Source organism: Staurois parvus, unplaced genomic scaffold (genome assembly GCF_062004578.1).
Source record: "Staurois parvus isolate SC_StPar_1 unplaced genomic scaffold, SC_StPar_1.0 ptg001792l, whole genome shotgun sequence".
NCBI classification, from domain to species: Eukaryota; Metazoa; Chordata; class Amphibia; order Anura; family Ranidae; genus Staurois; species Staurois parvus.
The window spans coordinates 425509-439511 of record NW_028319588.1 but is presented as its reverse complement, the minus strand read 5'-3'; the positions used below and the strand labels follow the sequence as shown (position 1 = coordinate 439511).

General features: G+C 47.2%; 1 long non-coding RNA gene across 1 annotated transcript; it reads right to left on the bottom strand.

Moving 5' to 3' along the window:
• Nucleotides 1–4974: 4974 nt before the first annotated feature.
• Nucleotides 4975–9374, bottom strand: LOC149434264 (uncharacterized). The gene is made up of 2 exons (XR_016308778.1): nucleotides 9289–9374; nucleotides 4975–5279 (listed from the first exon to the last, which is right to left on the bottom strand). It is a non-coding gene; the product is annotated as an uncharacterized LOC149434264 (long non-coding RNA).
• Between the last annotated feature and the right edge of the window lie 4629 nt (nucleotides 9375–14003).

The following is a 14003-nucleotide window of genomic DNA, read 5'->3' as shown; positions in this document are numbered from 1 at the left end:
CTATGGTTCCTCCAAAGGTCAAAAGGCACGTCATACTAAACAGCGGCATCCAAGCCACATTGCATACAAGTCCAAAAAAAAAATGGAACCCTGCTAACGCGTTTCGAGGTCTCAGCCTCTTCCTCAGAACCACCAAGCTGTGAGTCTGTACCTCTTATATATGCCACACATGTGGGCCGTTCCTGGTTGCACCAGAGGCGGAGACTGGAGTCATAGGAGCTGTTCTTACATGCCATCATAAATACGAATGTAAACATCAATGCAGACATCATTTGAGTGATACCACATAGAATATTATAAATAATAGAAGGACCACAAATCACATAAAACACGTAGAAAGCAAAAAAGAAATCCATAAAAAAAAAAAAAAAATGTATATATAAATAAAACACACACACACACACACACACACACACACGAAAAAGAAAAAAAAAAAGCAATCCCATGGGGACAAAAATATCTATTTTCATAAGAAAGTTCGATCCCATCCTGATCTTAAAATATATCCACAACAAATCATCCATCCGTACCTGCGTTTCATGATGAATGGTTGATGATTATTATTATTATACAGTATTTATGGCGTCAACAGTTTGCGCAGCGCTTTACAATATAAGGGAGACAGTACAGTTACAATACATTTCAGTACAGAAGGAATAGGAGGGCCCAGCTCATGGAGCTTACAATCTAAAGGAAGGGGGAGGGGATAGCTGTGGGGGATGATCTGGTGGAGGTGATTCAAGTACAGTTCTTAGGTGGAGGTGGGGTAGGCTTCCCTGAAGAAGTGAGTTTTCAAAGATCGCCTAAAGGCAGACAGGGTGGGGGCTGACCAGACATGCTGTGGTAGGGAGTTCCAGAGGATGGGGGAGGCTCTGGAGAAGTCCTGGAGGCGAGCGTGGGAGGAGGCGATGAGGGAGCTAGAGAGGAAGATATCATGGGAGGAGCAGAGCGGGTGATTTGGGCGATATCTGCGGACGAAGTTGGCGATGTAGCTAGGGGTAGTGTTGTGCATGGCTTTGTAAGCTGTGGTTAGTATTTTATACGTCGGGTTAGTGGAAGCCAATGAGGGGATTGGCAGAGAGGGGCATCAGTCACTGATCGGTTGGTAAGGTGTATGGGTCTAGCAGCAGTCGCTGATCGGTTGGTAAGGTGTATGAGTCTAGCAGCAGTCGCTGATCGGTTGGTAAGGTGGATGAGTCTAGCAGCAGTCGCTGATCGGTTGGTAAGGTGGATGAGTCTAGCAGCAGTCGCTGATCGGTTGGTAAGGTGGATGAGTCTAGCAGCAGTCGCTGATCGGTTGGTAAGGTGGATGAGTCTAGCGGCAGTCGCTGATCGGTTGGTAAGGTGGATGAGTCTAGCGGCAGTCGCTGATCGGTTGGTAAGGTGGATGAGTCTAGCGGCAGTCGCTGATCGGTTGGTAAGGTGGATGAGTCTAGCGGCAGTCGCTGATCGGTTGGTAAGGTGGATGAGTCTAGCAGCAGTCGCTGATCGGTTGGTAAGGTGGATGAGTCTAGCAGCAGTCGCTGATCGGTTGGTAAGGTGTATCAGTCTAGCGGCAGTCGCTGATTGGTTGGTAAGGTGCATCAGTCTAGTAGCAGCATTCATAATAGACCGAAGGGGCGATAGCCTGTGTAACTGTAGACCAGTGAGGAGGGAGTTGCAGTAGGATGATGATACAAATGCTCACACTAGAGCTACTAATAGGGACACACATACTGGTCAGCGGCTAGTCATTGTAGAAGAAGCAAGAAGAACTTTCTTGTGTAAAGGAGAAAAGGATCAATATAAGAACAGGTGAATGATGTAGACTTACATGACTGTGTGTATAGGGACATGATGAAGGGTCACTTGGACCTCACAAGATGAATAGGACACTGTAGGGGTGTTGATGGAATGGAGGTTACTGTAGAAAAGGATGGACCGCACATAGACACGCTGCACATACGCTGGCTGGTGCGCTCCAGCCGAATGAATGTCGCCTCTCGCAACCAGGAAGTGCGGACGCAGTATTTTTTATTTTTTTTTTTACTTAGAAAAATTATCATTTTAAAATAAATTACAAATTCAGTCACAAAATTTTAAAATGCAGGGTACGGGACTATAAAGGGATAAAATGGTGTGAGGCTTCAACTGGGCTTGAATTCACGAAGACATCTGTACAACGGGTTTACGAAAATATCCAACAAGAACAGCCTTCAGCTTTATATAGTAGGCGGACTAATGAAACACGACCTCTAATTGGCTGCTCTGGGTCACTGCACATGACTGCCCTCCACATGGTGTCATTTAATAAAAGTCATATAGGGATGTAAAGCGGCACAGCCGGGTACAGAGGTTACATAGAGAATGACACAAGACACGTGGTGACCGATCAGCGTCTCCAAGACAGGTGGGTTAATGTCAAGCAGCCAGTCCTGGAAACATCTTCCGTCTGCATCTCCTCTCTCGTTACCACCCCCCCCCCCCCCAGCATGTGGCTCTCATTATTGGAGAAGATATTTGACAGCTTATGTTGGAGGGGCAGAGAAGGAAGCCCCCTCTTCCAGAGAAGGGCATAACTGGGTAAACTGACAGTCCAGTCTTCCTCCAGTGATATATCCCATCCAAAGATGAAAATTCCAGAATACACTGACTCCACGCAAAGTGATTGCTTAGAGCAGGGGTGTCAAACTGGCAGCCCTCCAGCTGCTGCCAAACTACAAGTCCCATGAGGCATTGTAAGATTGACAGTTACAAGCATGACTCCCAAAGTTAGAAGCATGATGGGACTTGTAGTTTCTCAACAGCTGGGGGGCCACCAGTTTGACACCCCTGCTCTAAGCAATCACTTTGCTGGAGTCAGTGTATTCTGGAATTTTCATCTTTGGATGGGATATATCACTGGAGGAAGACTGGACTGTCAGTTTACCCAGTTTGACACCCCCTGCTCTAATGTGATGGAGGAGGCTCTGATGTGAAGAGAGGACACTGATGTAGAGAGGATGTGATGGTTGGACCTCTGACGTGATGGGGGGATTGACACCCCTGGCTTAGCGTGAACTTGGATGGTAAAGCGACAGGTTCACTTTAATTCCAGGCAACTGGCTGCAAATACACCCCCTCCCCCCCTTCACCACTGATGTTCCATACAGTTACCTGACTCAAGGGCAAGCTAAGCTTTGCATAAGCTCCAAATCATGACTTGAAGCTCAAACAAGGTTGTGGACTACCCCCCCCCCCCCCCCCCCAACCCGACCATGTTAAAAACTAGCAAAGAAGGAAGAGGACCAGAAGCAGAAGTATTGCATCCAGATTTCATTTTATCCAGAATCTTGTATTCTAAAAGCCAACATGTTTCAGCGGTTTAAAAGGAACCCTCTCCATCAGGGCTTAGTGAACAAAGTAAAACACAGCAAACTCAGTGCTTGGGATGGACTCAGCAAAGACTATGGTAACAATTCAGATGTCCTGGAAAATGCACTCCTTGTTACCCGCAACAGACCCGGGTAGTCCAAAGTCACTGGATACCAAGAAAGCAAACAAACAGAGGGCGCACCGGCCAAGTGCATTATCGTAAAAAAATATTAAAAAGGATAAAAAAGTAAGTAGTCAGGGGTGTCCCTAGGGTTGGTGTCACCCGGTGTGATAACGCTTGGTGACACCCCCTCACTTGGATGGGGTCAACACAGACTTCCTGAGGTTCAGGATCCACTCAAAGTCCTGTAGGGAGCGCATGGTGACCGCCACACTGTCCATTATGATCTGATCCATCCTGCGGGGATCGTCGTCTTTCTTTACAACTTACTTTTTTGTGGAGCGGGTCCGGTGTCACCCCGTATAGGTTGCGTGCCGACGATCCCCGCAGGATGGATGGGATCTGCGGATTGGGGAGCATAATGGATCGGACTCCTATCCATTATGCTCAATCCGCAGATCCGAACCATCCTGCGGGGATCGTCGGCATGCAACCTATACGGGGTGACACCGGACCCGCTCCACAAAAATGGTAAGTTGCAATGAAAGCCAACGATCCCGGGGATTGTCGGCTTGCTTTACAACTTACCTTTTCATGGAGCGGGTCCGGTGTCACCCCGTGCGGTCGGTGTCACCTGGTGCGGGCTGCACCCCCCCGCATCTGCCTCGAGACGCCACTGAGTATCCTACTCACAATTGACATACAGGACAAAGGCACACCACACTGAACAGCGGTGTCCAATCCAGTGGGTCTAAGGAAGAGGCTGAGCCCTCGAAACGCGTTAGCCTGTTGGAAGTCCAGGGCTCCATTTATGGACTTGTATGCAGTGTGGATTGGACACGGCTGTTTAGTGTGGTGTGCCTTTGTCCTGTATGTCAATTATGAGTACAAAACTTACTTTTTATCCTTTTTAATAAATATTTTTTACGATAATGCACTTGGCCGGTGCGCCCTCTTTTTGTTTTCTTTGTACTTGGTTAACAAAGTATCTATTGAAGGATACAGTTGGAGAGATCCTGAGGGGTAGTTTGTATGTTTGCTCCAGAAGCCAGTTAAGCAGCCTTACAACCACTCTCCCTGGCCAATCACCAACACAGGGGAGGAAGGAAGGGACTTACATGGCTCCCCGACACCAAAAAGGAACAGATTTATCTTGTTCAAAATGGAGCCCCAGGGGAATTGAGAAAGGGCAATGAAGGCAGCTGGTGGGGCCCCCATAAACTGAACCTGTTGCTTTGCCCTACATAGGTGAAACACACATTCAGATTAAGGTCACATCCCTTTTTTTCTTTTTTTATAAACCGCTCAGGTAGAACATAACTTGAAGTTATACTTAAACCCCCCCAAAAAAGGGGGGGAAGGGGGGGGGTTGGGGTAGCAACCCCATATTTATGTCTGTTGAATAGGATACCACAGCCTCAAAAAAATATACAGAATCTAGAAAACCCTAATCAAGCGGCATGACTTTGAAGGTACCGGTTTCGTTACAAAGTTTCATAAAATCAACAATTTTCATGATATTCACTAAAAAGGCTTTACTTTAAAAATGCTGCTACAATCAATTTTTCCAAAAAAGTATGAATGTCACTCTCACTGCATGTATCTCCGGCACCCCAAATGCACATAAAACAACATTAGATGTTCCGCTGTTAAAAAGCAAGCAAGACCGGGTGACGTTTCAATGCGTTTCTTGGGCCAACGCCCGCTTCTTCAGGAAACTGGGGAGTTGTCAGTTTCTGTACAGCAACATGGTCATCCAGTGGATATAGAAGAGAAGCACCCCTTCTCCCCCTTTAAAAATAATCATGTTTTGTTGCTTTGCAGCCTGAAATGAAGACAGACACAGTTATCCAGCTGGATTTACTCAAACCTATAACATCCAAGTAAAAGAAACATCTCAGAGAAAAAAATAAAAAAATCTGAAAAAAAACAGTCACTGAGCGATTTTCCTTCTATCCTGACAAGTGATACAGTCCCTGCTGCTGAGAAACCCCCCATAACAGGATATTACCACCCCCCCCCCCATAACAGGATATTACCACCTCCCCCCATAACAGGATATTACCACCTCCCCCATAAAAAGGGTATTACCACCCCCCCCCATAAAAAGGGTATTACCATCCCCCCCCATAACAGGATATTCCTTCCTCCATGCTGTACTGTAGGAATGGTGGTATGTGGACAGTGAGCTGGATTGGATTTCCACCAGATATATCGTTTAGTGTTGAGGCCAAATCGTTCCATTTTAGTGTCATCTGACCAGAACGCCTTTCTTCTTGTGGCCTCAGATCCTTCAAGGTGCGTTCTGGCAAAGCTCAGTGGTGGCCTTTCTTGAGGAGCCATGTTTTTCTTGCAACCCTCCCATACAAGCCCCATTTGTGGAGGATTGGTGATATTTATTTATTTCAGGTACTTATATAGCGCCGTCAATTTACGCAGCACTTTACATATATATTGTACATTCACATCAGTCCCTAACCCTCAAGGGGCGTACAATCTAAGGTCCCTGACCCTCAAGGGGCGTACAATCTAAGGTCCCTGACCCTCAAGGGGCGTACAATCTAAGGTCCCTGACCCTCAAGGGGCGTACAATCTAAGGTCCCTAACTCACATTCATACATACACATACTAGGGACAATTTAGACAGGAGCCAATTCACCTACCAACATGTCTTTGGAGTGTGGGAGGAAACCGGAGTACCCGAAGGAAACCCACGCAGGCACAGGGAGAACATGCAAACTCCAGGCAGGTGGTGACGGGGTTGGGATTCGAACCAATGACCCGAGTACTGCCAGGCAGAAGTGCTAACTATTTAGCCACTGTGCTGCCCCTAAGGACCTCTCTTTTTCATCAATTCCTGACATGGCTTCAGAGCTGCTGGAGGCCTTTTGATAGCCTCTCTGACCAGTGTCCTCCTGGCTCTTCCATCCAGTTTGGAGCGACATCCTGATCCAGGGAGGGTCTCTGTTGTACCAAATACCTTCCACTTCTTAATAGAAGACTTCACTGTGCTTCTAGGCATTGATAAAGCCTTTGAAATTTTTTTCTGTATCCATGTCCTGACTTGTGCCCGTCCACCACTTTATCCTGGAGATCCCAGTGACAGTGCCTTGCCACCCATAGTTGACTGTTTGCTTCAGGGACTGATATGCTCCAGGAAAGCTATTTTCATGCTGAGCTAATCAAAATGACCACAGCTGAAATTCAGATGGCTTTGTGTGCCATTGAGAAGGTGATTAGCTACACCTAACTGAGTTTACAAGTCATTTTTAGGAGGGGGGGTGATCCTTCTTCCAACTCCGTTCTGTTTTTGATTTTTTTTTTTCTGACATGTTGGTGTTTCATCTTTCACTTGGATGATCGAAGCTGCACTGAGTAAATACAGCTGGATAACACAAAAACAGCGTGTCTTCATTTCAGGCTGCAAAGCAACAAAATGTGATTTGTTTAAAAACAATTCTTCTCTATATCCTCTGTACATACAATCTGTTCAAAGAACAGAGACATCATCTCCGATGATGGACAACGTGGTCCATGAACTTAGATCATGGAGCTCAAGGAATGTGGTTCTTAAAAATCTAGGTTTGCTCGCCCCCTTTTTCAGGGTATGTAAAGTCCCCTTCCTCTGTGATTCAGCCCGGGTTCATACTGATGTGGTCTGGATTTTGCAGCGTTTTCTGCGCGAATCCCGCACCGCATCAGAATCACACCCCGTTCATGCGAACCGCTGCGGGTGTGTATGGTAAGTTAACAACACCCTAAAATCGGTCTGCAAAACGCGGTGTGATGTGCAGAATCGGATCGCATAGGTGTGAATACTCATGTGATTTGATTCTAGTGTGGACCCAAAAAAGGGTCCTGTGCCTTTTTGGTGTGGATATGGTGCAATTTGAGCCATACATAATGTACGTCTGAAATCGCACTGCACACAAATCCCATGTGATTTGCACAGGAATGCGGTGCGGTTCCCGTGCGAATCATATGCGATGTACCGCAACGCATGAGTGTGAACCTAGCCTCAAGGCCAGGGGCGGACTGACCATTTGGAAACTCGGGCGCTGCCCGAGGGCCCGGGGTCAGTAGGGGCCCCATGAGATGCATATGGTACCTTTTTCATAGGCTTTTTTGAGTTTGGGCAAGGACACAGGGGCCCCATGATCCCCTATTGCCCGGGGGCCCCATGAGTTGTCAGTCCGCCCCTGCTCAAGGCTGAATGTCTGGACTTGTCCATCACTGGAGATGTTCTTTTAACCGTTTGGATGTATGATCATGTTGCTATGCACAAGGCCAGAACGCCCCAGTTGTTCCTGAAGAAGCAGGCGTTGGCCCAAGAAACACATTGAAACTTGACCCCATCTTGATTGCTTTGTAACAGTAATCTAATGTTTACATTTACACTCTCCGGCCACTTTATTAGGGTCACCTGTTCAATTGCTTGGTAACACAAATTGCCAATCACATGGCAGCAGCTCAATGTATTTAGGCGTCTAGACGTGGTGAAGTCGACTTGTTGAAGCTCAAACCGATCATCAGAATGGGGAAGAAAGGGGATTTAAGTGACTTTGAACGTGGCATAGTAATTGGTGTCAGACGGGCTGGTCTGAGTATTTCAAAAACTGCTGATCTCCTGGCATTTTCACGCACAACCATCTCTAGGGTTTACAGAGAATGGTCCGAAAAAAAGAGGAAATATCCAGTGAGCGGTAGTTGTGTGGACGCAAATGCCTTGTTGATGTCAGAGGAGAATGGGCAGACTGGCTGCTTCAACTTTCAGATGGTAGGGTCAGAATTTGGCGTAAACAGCATGAATGCATGGATCCATCCTGCCTTGTATCAGTGGTTCAGGCTGGTGGTGGTGGTGGTGGTGTCATGGTATGGTGGATCCATCCTGCCTTGTATCAATGGTTCAGGCTGGTGGTGGTGTCATAGTGTGGTGGATCCATCCTGCCTTGTATCAACGGTTCAGGCTGGTGGTGGTGGTGTCATGGTATGGCGGATCCATCCTGCCTTGTATCAATGGTTCAGGCTGGTGGTGGTGGTGTCATGGTGTGGTGGATCCATCCTGCCTTGTATCAACGGTTCAGGCTGGTGGTGGTGGTGTCATGGTGTGGTGGATCCATCCTGCCTTGTGTCAATGGTTCAGGCTGGTGGTGTCATGGTGTGGTGGATCCATCCTGCCTTGTATCAATGGCTCAGGCTGGTGGTGGTGGTGTCATGGTATGGTGGATCCATCCTGCCTTGTATCAATGGTTCAGGATGATGGTCGTGGTGTCATGGTGTGGGGGAGATTTTCTTGGCACTAGCAAGGTGGACCTAACAAAGTGGCCAGTGAGTGTATATGCATTCACCTGGGGTATATACAGCGAGAGTGCCATTGATCCTTTCAGCAACATGTTCGTAACATTTTGTTTTAATGTAATACCTTTATCATGAGTATAATAAAAATGGTTTGATTTTATGACCTTGTATAACAAATTGGTACCTTAAAAGTCCTGTAGCTTGGTTAGGTTTTTCTAGAACATAAAAAATTGGTCAGCCGATTATGACTAACCCCCATCAATCACTCTGGGCGCTCCTAGAATTCTGCAACCCAAAATATTGTTTCATAATTGCCAGTTTTAAGACTTGGACAAACCCTAAAAATGATGTGCTTACATGCTATATGTACTGAATTGTTTGTTACGATTCCAAGGCCACCCACAGTGTTGTTGCAAATAAATTATTAGGAACTCAAAATGATGGTGTTGAAGAACAGGAGAGATAGTGGGTATAATACAGCTCATGAGTACATCGCCCTATATAATGTATATATAGATAGAACAGACTGTGCTCACCTGCTGTCCTGGTCTCATCTGGTCCCTTCAGAGCAGAGCCTTCAGAATTACTTCTCACCAGTGACAACCTTACAAATCAGCCTCTGATCAATGGAATAATAAAAGTTTATGGTCAAAACCCACCTTATTAAGGCCCATTCACACCAGTAACACGTATCGTACATGCATTTTGGAGGGAATTCTAATAATTTCCAACGTATGTCAACCAGGGGTGGACTGACAACTCATGGGGCCCCCGGGCAATAGGGGATCATGGGGCCCCTGTGTCCTTGCCCAAACTCAAAAAAGCCTATGAAAAAGGTACCAGAGGCATCTCATGGGGCCCTCTACTGACCCCGGGCCCTCGGGCAGTGCACGAGTTTCCAAATGGTCAGTCTGCCCCTGATGTCAACACAGTCAACAGGAGAGATAATGGGTATAATACAACTCATGAGTATATCACCCTATATGATAGATAGATAATAGATAGATAGATAGATAGATAGATAGATAGAACAGAGACTGTGCTCACCTGCTGTCCTGGTCTCCGGGTCTCATCTGGTCCCTTCAGAGCAGAGCCTTCAGAATTACTTCTCACCAGTGGTGACCTTACAAATCAGCCTATGATCAATGGAATAATAAAAGTTTATGGTCAAAACCCACCTTATTAAGGCCCATTCACACCAGTAACACGTATCGTACATGCATTTTGGGGTGGGAACCCTAATAATTTCCAATGTATGTCAACACAGTGCGCCTGACCCCTAAAGACACCAGCTGTGAATGCAATGCAACCTACACAGAACAATGTGAGTAGATCCCTAGAGAATGAATTCTCTCCATGGAAAATCCAAGAAAATTACAAGTTGAAGCACACTGTAAAACTGCACCCAACATGTCAAATTCCTGGTCCCCTACTTGCTGTAGTTCAATCCAACAGTCGCTAGGTCACCTCTGTGCCCTATAGTGATAAAAGGGTAAATCGAGAGGGACCACAGCCTTTACCGGGAACTCATCTAGGACTCCTTTTGCAGGAATTCCTTTATTGTACAGTTTATTTCAGTGAAAAGAGCTGCTTTAAGGGGAAAGGTTGAAGAAATGTTATAAAAAAAATTCTATTATAGATAAAAGGACAAATAAAGAGGTGCAGTACTGCAGCAATAGAATGACACCAAGATCATACAACTGCAAATAATAAAAAGGGCCAGAAGGTCCATGGAGTTATTGGTTGAACTTGTCCTTTTTCAGCCTGATCAACTATTAAAACAAACACAGCAAAGATTATTTGGGCACTTAGGCAGCGCATAGAGGAGTCCGTTTTTTTAGTTTAACCAGACGGTTGACATAAAAATCTAAAATAGATTCCCCTCCATGCTCACACTCCATGTGGATAGGGGGAATCCTCCCCGCTGAGCTGTTGTATCCTGGCAGTGGGGGAGACTTCCCTGCAGTCAGAATACACTGATCAGCATTCCAGGCTATAACCGGAGTGGGCACCGAGGTAAAGGAAACAGAATATTGGCTGCAAGGGCTTGACGGGCTTCACAATAAAAGCCATAAGCACCACATAGTTGCCCACCATGGGTGTAAAAGATGGACTGATGGCTCATTCAGGGTTTTTTAATGGCTTTTTTTTCTGCTAAGAGTGTGGTACATTGGTACTGGTTGTCACTGGTTCTGTTACACCCACGCTTCCTCTCCAATAGGACAAAAGAAACTGAGATTAGAAATAGGATCTTTCAGGATGGAGAGTGAGGGGAGGGTACAATAATTATGTCACATTAAGTAGCCCCTTCCTTAACTGAATGAACACAACAGTACTGATCACTCACGGTGTTCATTCATAACTGAAGCATAGTAAACTATTTTATTTTTATTTTTTTTGTGAAGGGGGCCCTTTCAGATTTGCTGCATGGGGCCCCGTGGATTCTAACAGCAGCCCTGTTGGCGGTGCATGGGATAAGATATGTAAAACCACTTTTGAATGGTACCCTAAGCAAAAAACTATTTCCACATGGCACTGCGAGTGAGTGGATGGAGGTGGGAGAGGAAAGTTTTGAACCGTGATCACTCACGGTGTTCATTCATAACTGAAGCATAGTAAACCATTTTTGTTTTTGTTTTTTGTGAAAGGGGCCCTTTCAGGTTGGCTGTATGGGGCCCCGTGGTTTCTAACCACAGCCCTGTTGCCAGTGCATGGGATAAGATATGTAAAACCACTTTTGAATGGTAACCTAAGCAAAAAACTATTTCCACATGGCAGTGTGGGTGAGTGGATGGAGGTGGGGGGAGGACAGTTTTGAACCGTGATCACTCATAACTGAAGCATAGTAAACGGTTTTTGGTTGTGTTTTTTTTTTTAAGGGGGCCCTTTCAGGTTGGCTGTATGAGGCCCCGTGGTTTCTAACAGCAGCCCTGTTGCATGGGATAAGATTTAAAAAAAAAAACACTTTTTAATGGTACCCCAAGCAAAAAACTATTTCCACATGGCACTGCGGGTAAGTGGATGGAGGTGGGGGAGGACAGTTTTGAACCGTGATCACTCACGGTGTTCATTCATAACTGAAGCATAGTAAACGGTTTTTGGTTGTTTTTATTTTTGAAGATTTGTTTGTTGTACGGGGCCCCGTGGATTCTAACAGCAGCCCTGTTGGCGGTGCATGGGATAAGATATGTAAAACCACTTTCGAATGGTACCCCAAGCAAAAAACTATTTCCACATGGCACTGCGGGTGAGTGGATGGAGGTGGGGGGAGGACAGTTTTGAACTTTCCCCGGAGTTCAGCTTTAAGCCTACAATTGCTGTGCAGATGGAAGGGGTAAATCTGGGATTCAGCAGAACTGCACATGCCTCTCTGCCAGAACACAAGATTAGCTAGAAGCAGGCCCTTGCTGTGCAATCCTCCAGATGGATATCATGGCCATAGCTGATGTACTCATCATACTGGGAGTCACTGGGCAGGTCACCCCTAGCCTCCTACTTAATGCTCTTTTAATAAAAAGTCTCTGCAGAGATCGGTTCTCCGTTCTGTCATCTGCCAAAACCTTCTCTGGATAAATTCATGTGTTCGCCAAGAGCGACGGCTGTGCGCAGGAGACCCGGGGCCACCGGTGCTTCACAAATTACTCAGAAACGATATACATCGCCTGACAAATGCATCTCACGCAGGATGGAGGAGACAAATACATTCAAGGTGTCTACTCTGCATCGTAAATAAACTCTCGGGAACGCGGCCCTTCTGCTTCACAACATGTTGGCTTTCTATGTACTAGAGAGGGAAATGTGGAATATGCTGACACCAGGTAAAGAATACTTAAACCCATCAGAAGGTTAAATAACTTTCTGTCAGTTCTGAACTTTGGTAGAATTAAAAGTGTATTTAGAAACAAAAGTTTTTTTCTTGGATGGATTGTGGAAGGACTGAAAGGGAAGTCAAAGTTTAGAGGTGTCAAAACGACAAGAGGCAAGGGGAAATCTTCTACTGGGGACACCTTTTAAGGGAACAATTACATAGTTAGTCTGGCTGAAAAAAGACAAAAGTCCATCCAGTTCAACCATAGAATTGTCTAAAAATGGATTTCCTCTCACTTTTGTAGCACGCAGACCCCTGGCGAGTCCAGCTCTTTGTCCAGAGTCCTATTCCCTAGTGGGTCCAAACAGCCAAGCACATGGTAGCTTCCTATTCTCTCCACACAAGAAGCAAGCAGAACATCCCCCCGTAACCAGGGGTGGACTGACAACTCATGGGGCCCTCGGGCAATAGGGGATCGTGGGGCCCCTGTGTCCTTGCCCAAACTCAAAAAATTTTTGGACTTTTCAATTATATAGCAAACAAAAAAAAAATCCCAATGGTGAATAAATACCACCAAAACAAAGTTTTATCTGTCTCAAAAAAATGCTAAAAAAATTCATATGGGTACAGTGTTGCATGACCGCTCAATTGTCATTCAAAGTGTGATAGCGCTGAAAGCTGAAAATTGGCCTGGACTGGAAGGGGGGGGGAAAGTGTCCGGGCTGGAAGGGGGGGGGGGGGAAAGTGTCCGGGCTGGAAGGGGGGGGGGGGGGAAAGTGTCCGGGCTGGAAGGGGGGGGGGGGGAAAGTGTCCGGGCTGGAAGGGGGGGGGGGGGGGGGAAGTGTCCGGGCTGGAAGGGGGGGGAGAAAGTGTCCGGGCTGGAAGGGGGGGGGAGAAAGTGTCCGGGCTGGAAGGGGGGGGGAGAAAGTGTCCGGGCTGGAAGGGGGGGGGAGAAAGTGTCCGGGCTGGAAGGGGGGGGGAGAAAGTGTCCGGGCTGGAAGGGGGGGGGAGAAAGTGTCCGGGCTGGAAGGGGGGGGGAGAAAGTGTCCGGGCTGGAAGGGGGGGGAGAAAGTGTCCGGGCTGGAAGGGGGGGGGAGAAAGTGTCCGGGCTGGAAGGGGGGGGGAGAAAGTGTCCGGGCTGGAAGGGGGGGGGAGAAAGTGTCCGGGCTGGAAGGGGGGGGGAGAAAGTGTCCGGGCTGGAAGGGGGGGGGAGAAAGTGTCCGGGCTGGAAGGGGGGGGGAGAAAGTGTCCGGGCTGGAAGGGGGGGGGAGAAAGTGTCCGGGCTGGAAGGGGGGGGGAGAAAGTGTCCGGGCTGGAAGGGGGGGGGAGAAAGTGTCCGGGCTGGAAGGGGGGGGAGAAAGTGTCCGGGCTGGAAGGGGGGGGAGAAAGTGTCCGGGCTGGAAGGGGGGGGAGAAAGTGTCCGGGCTGGAAGGGGGGGGAGAA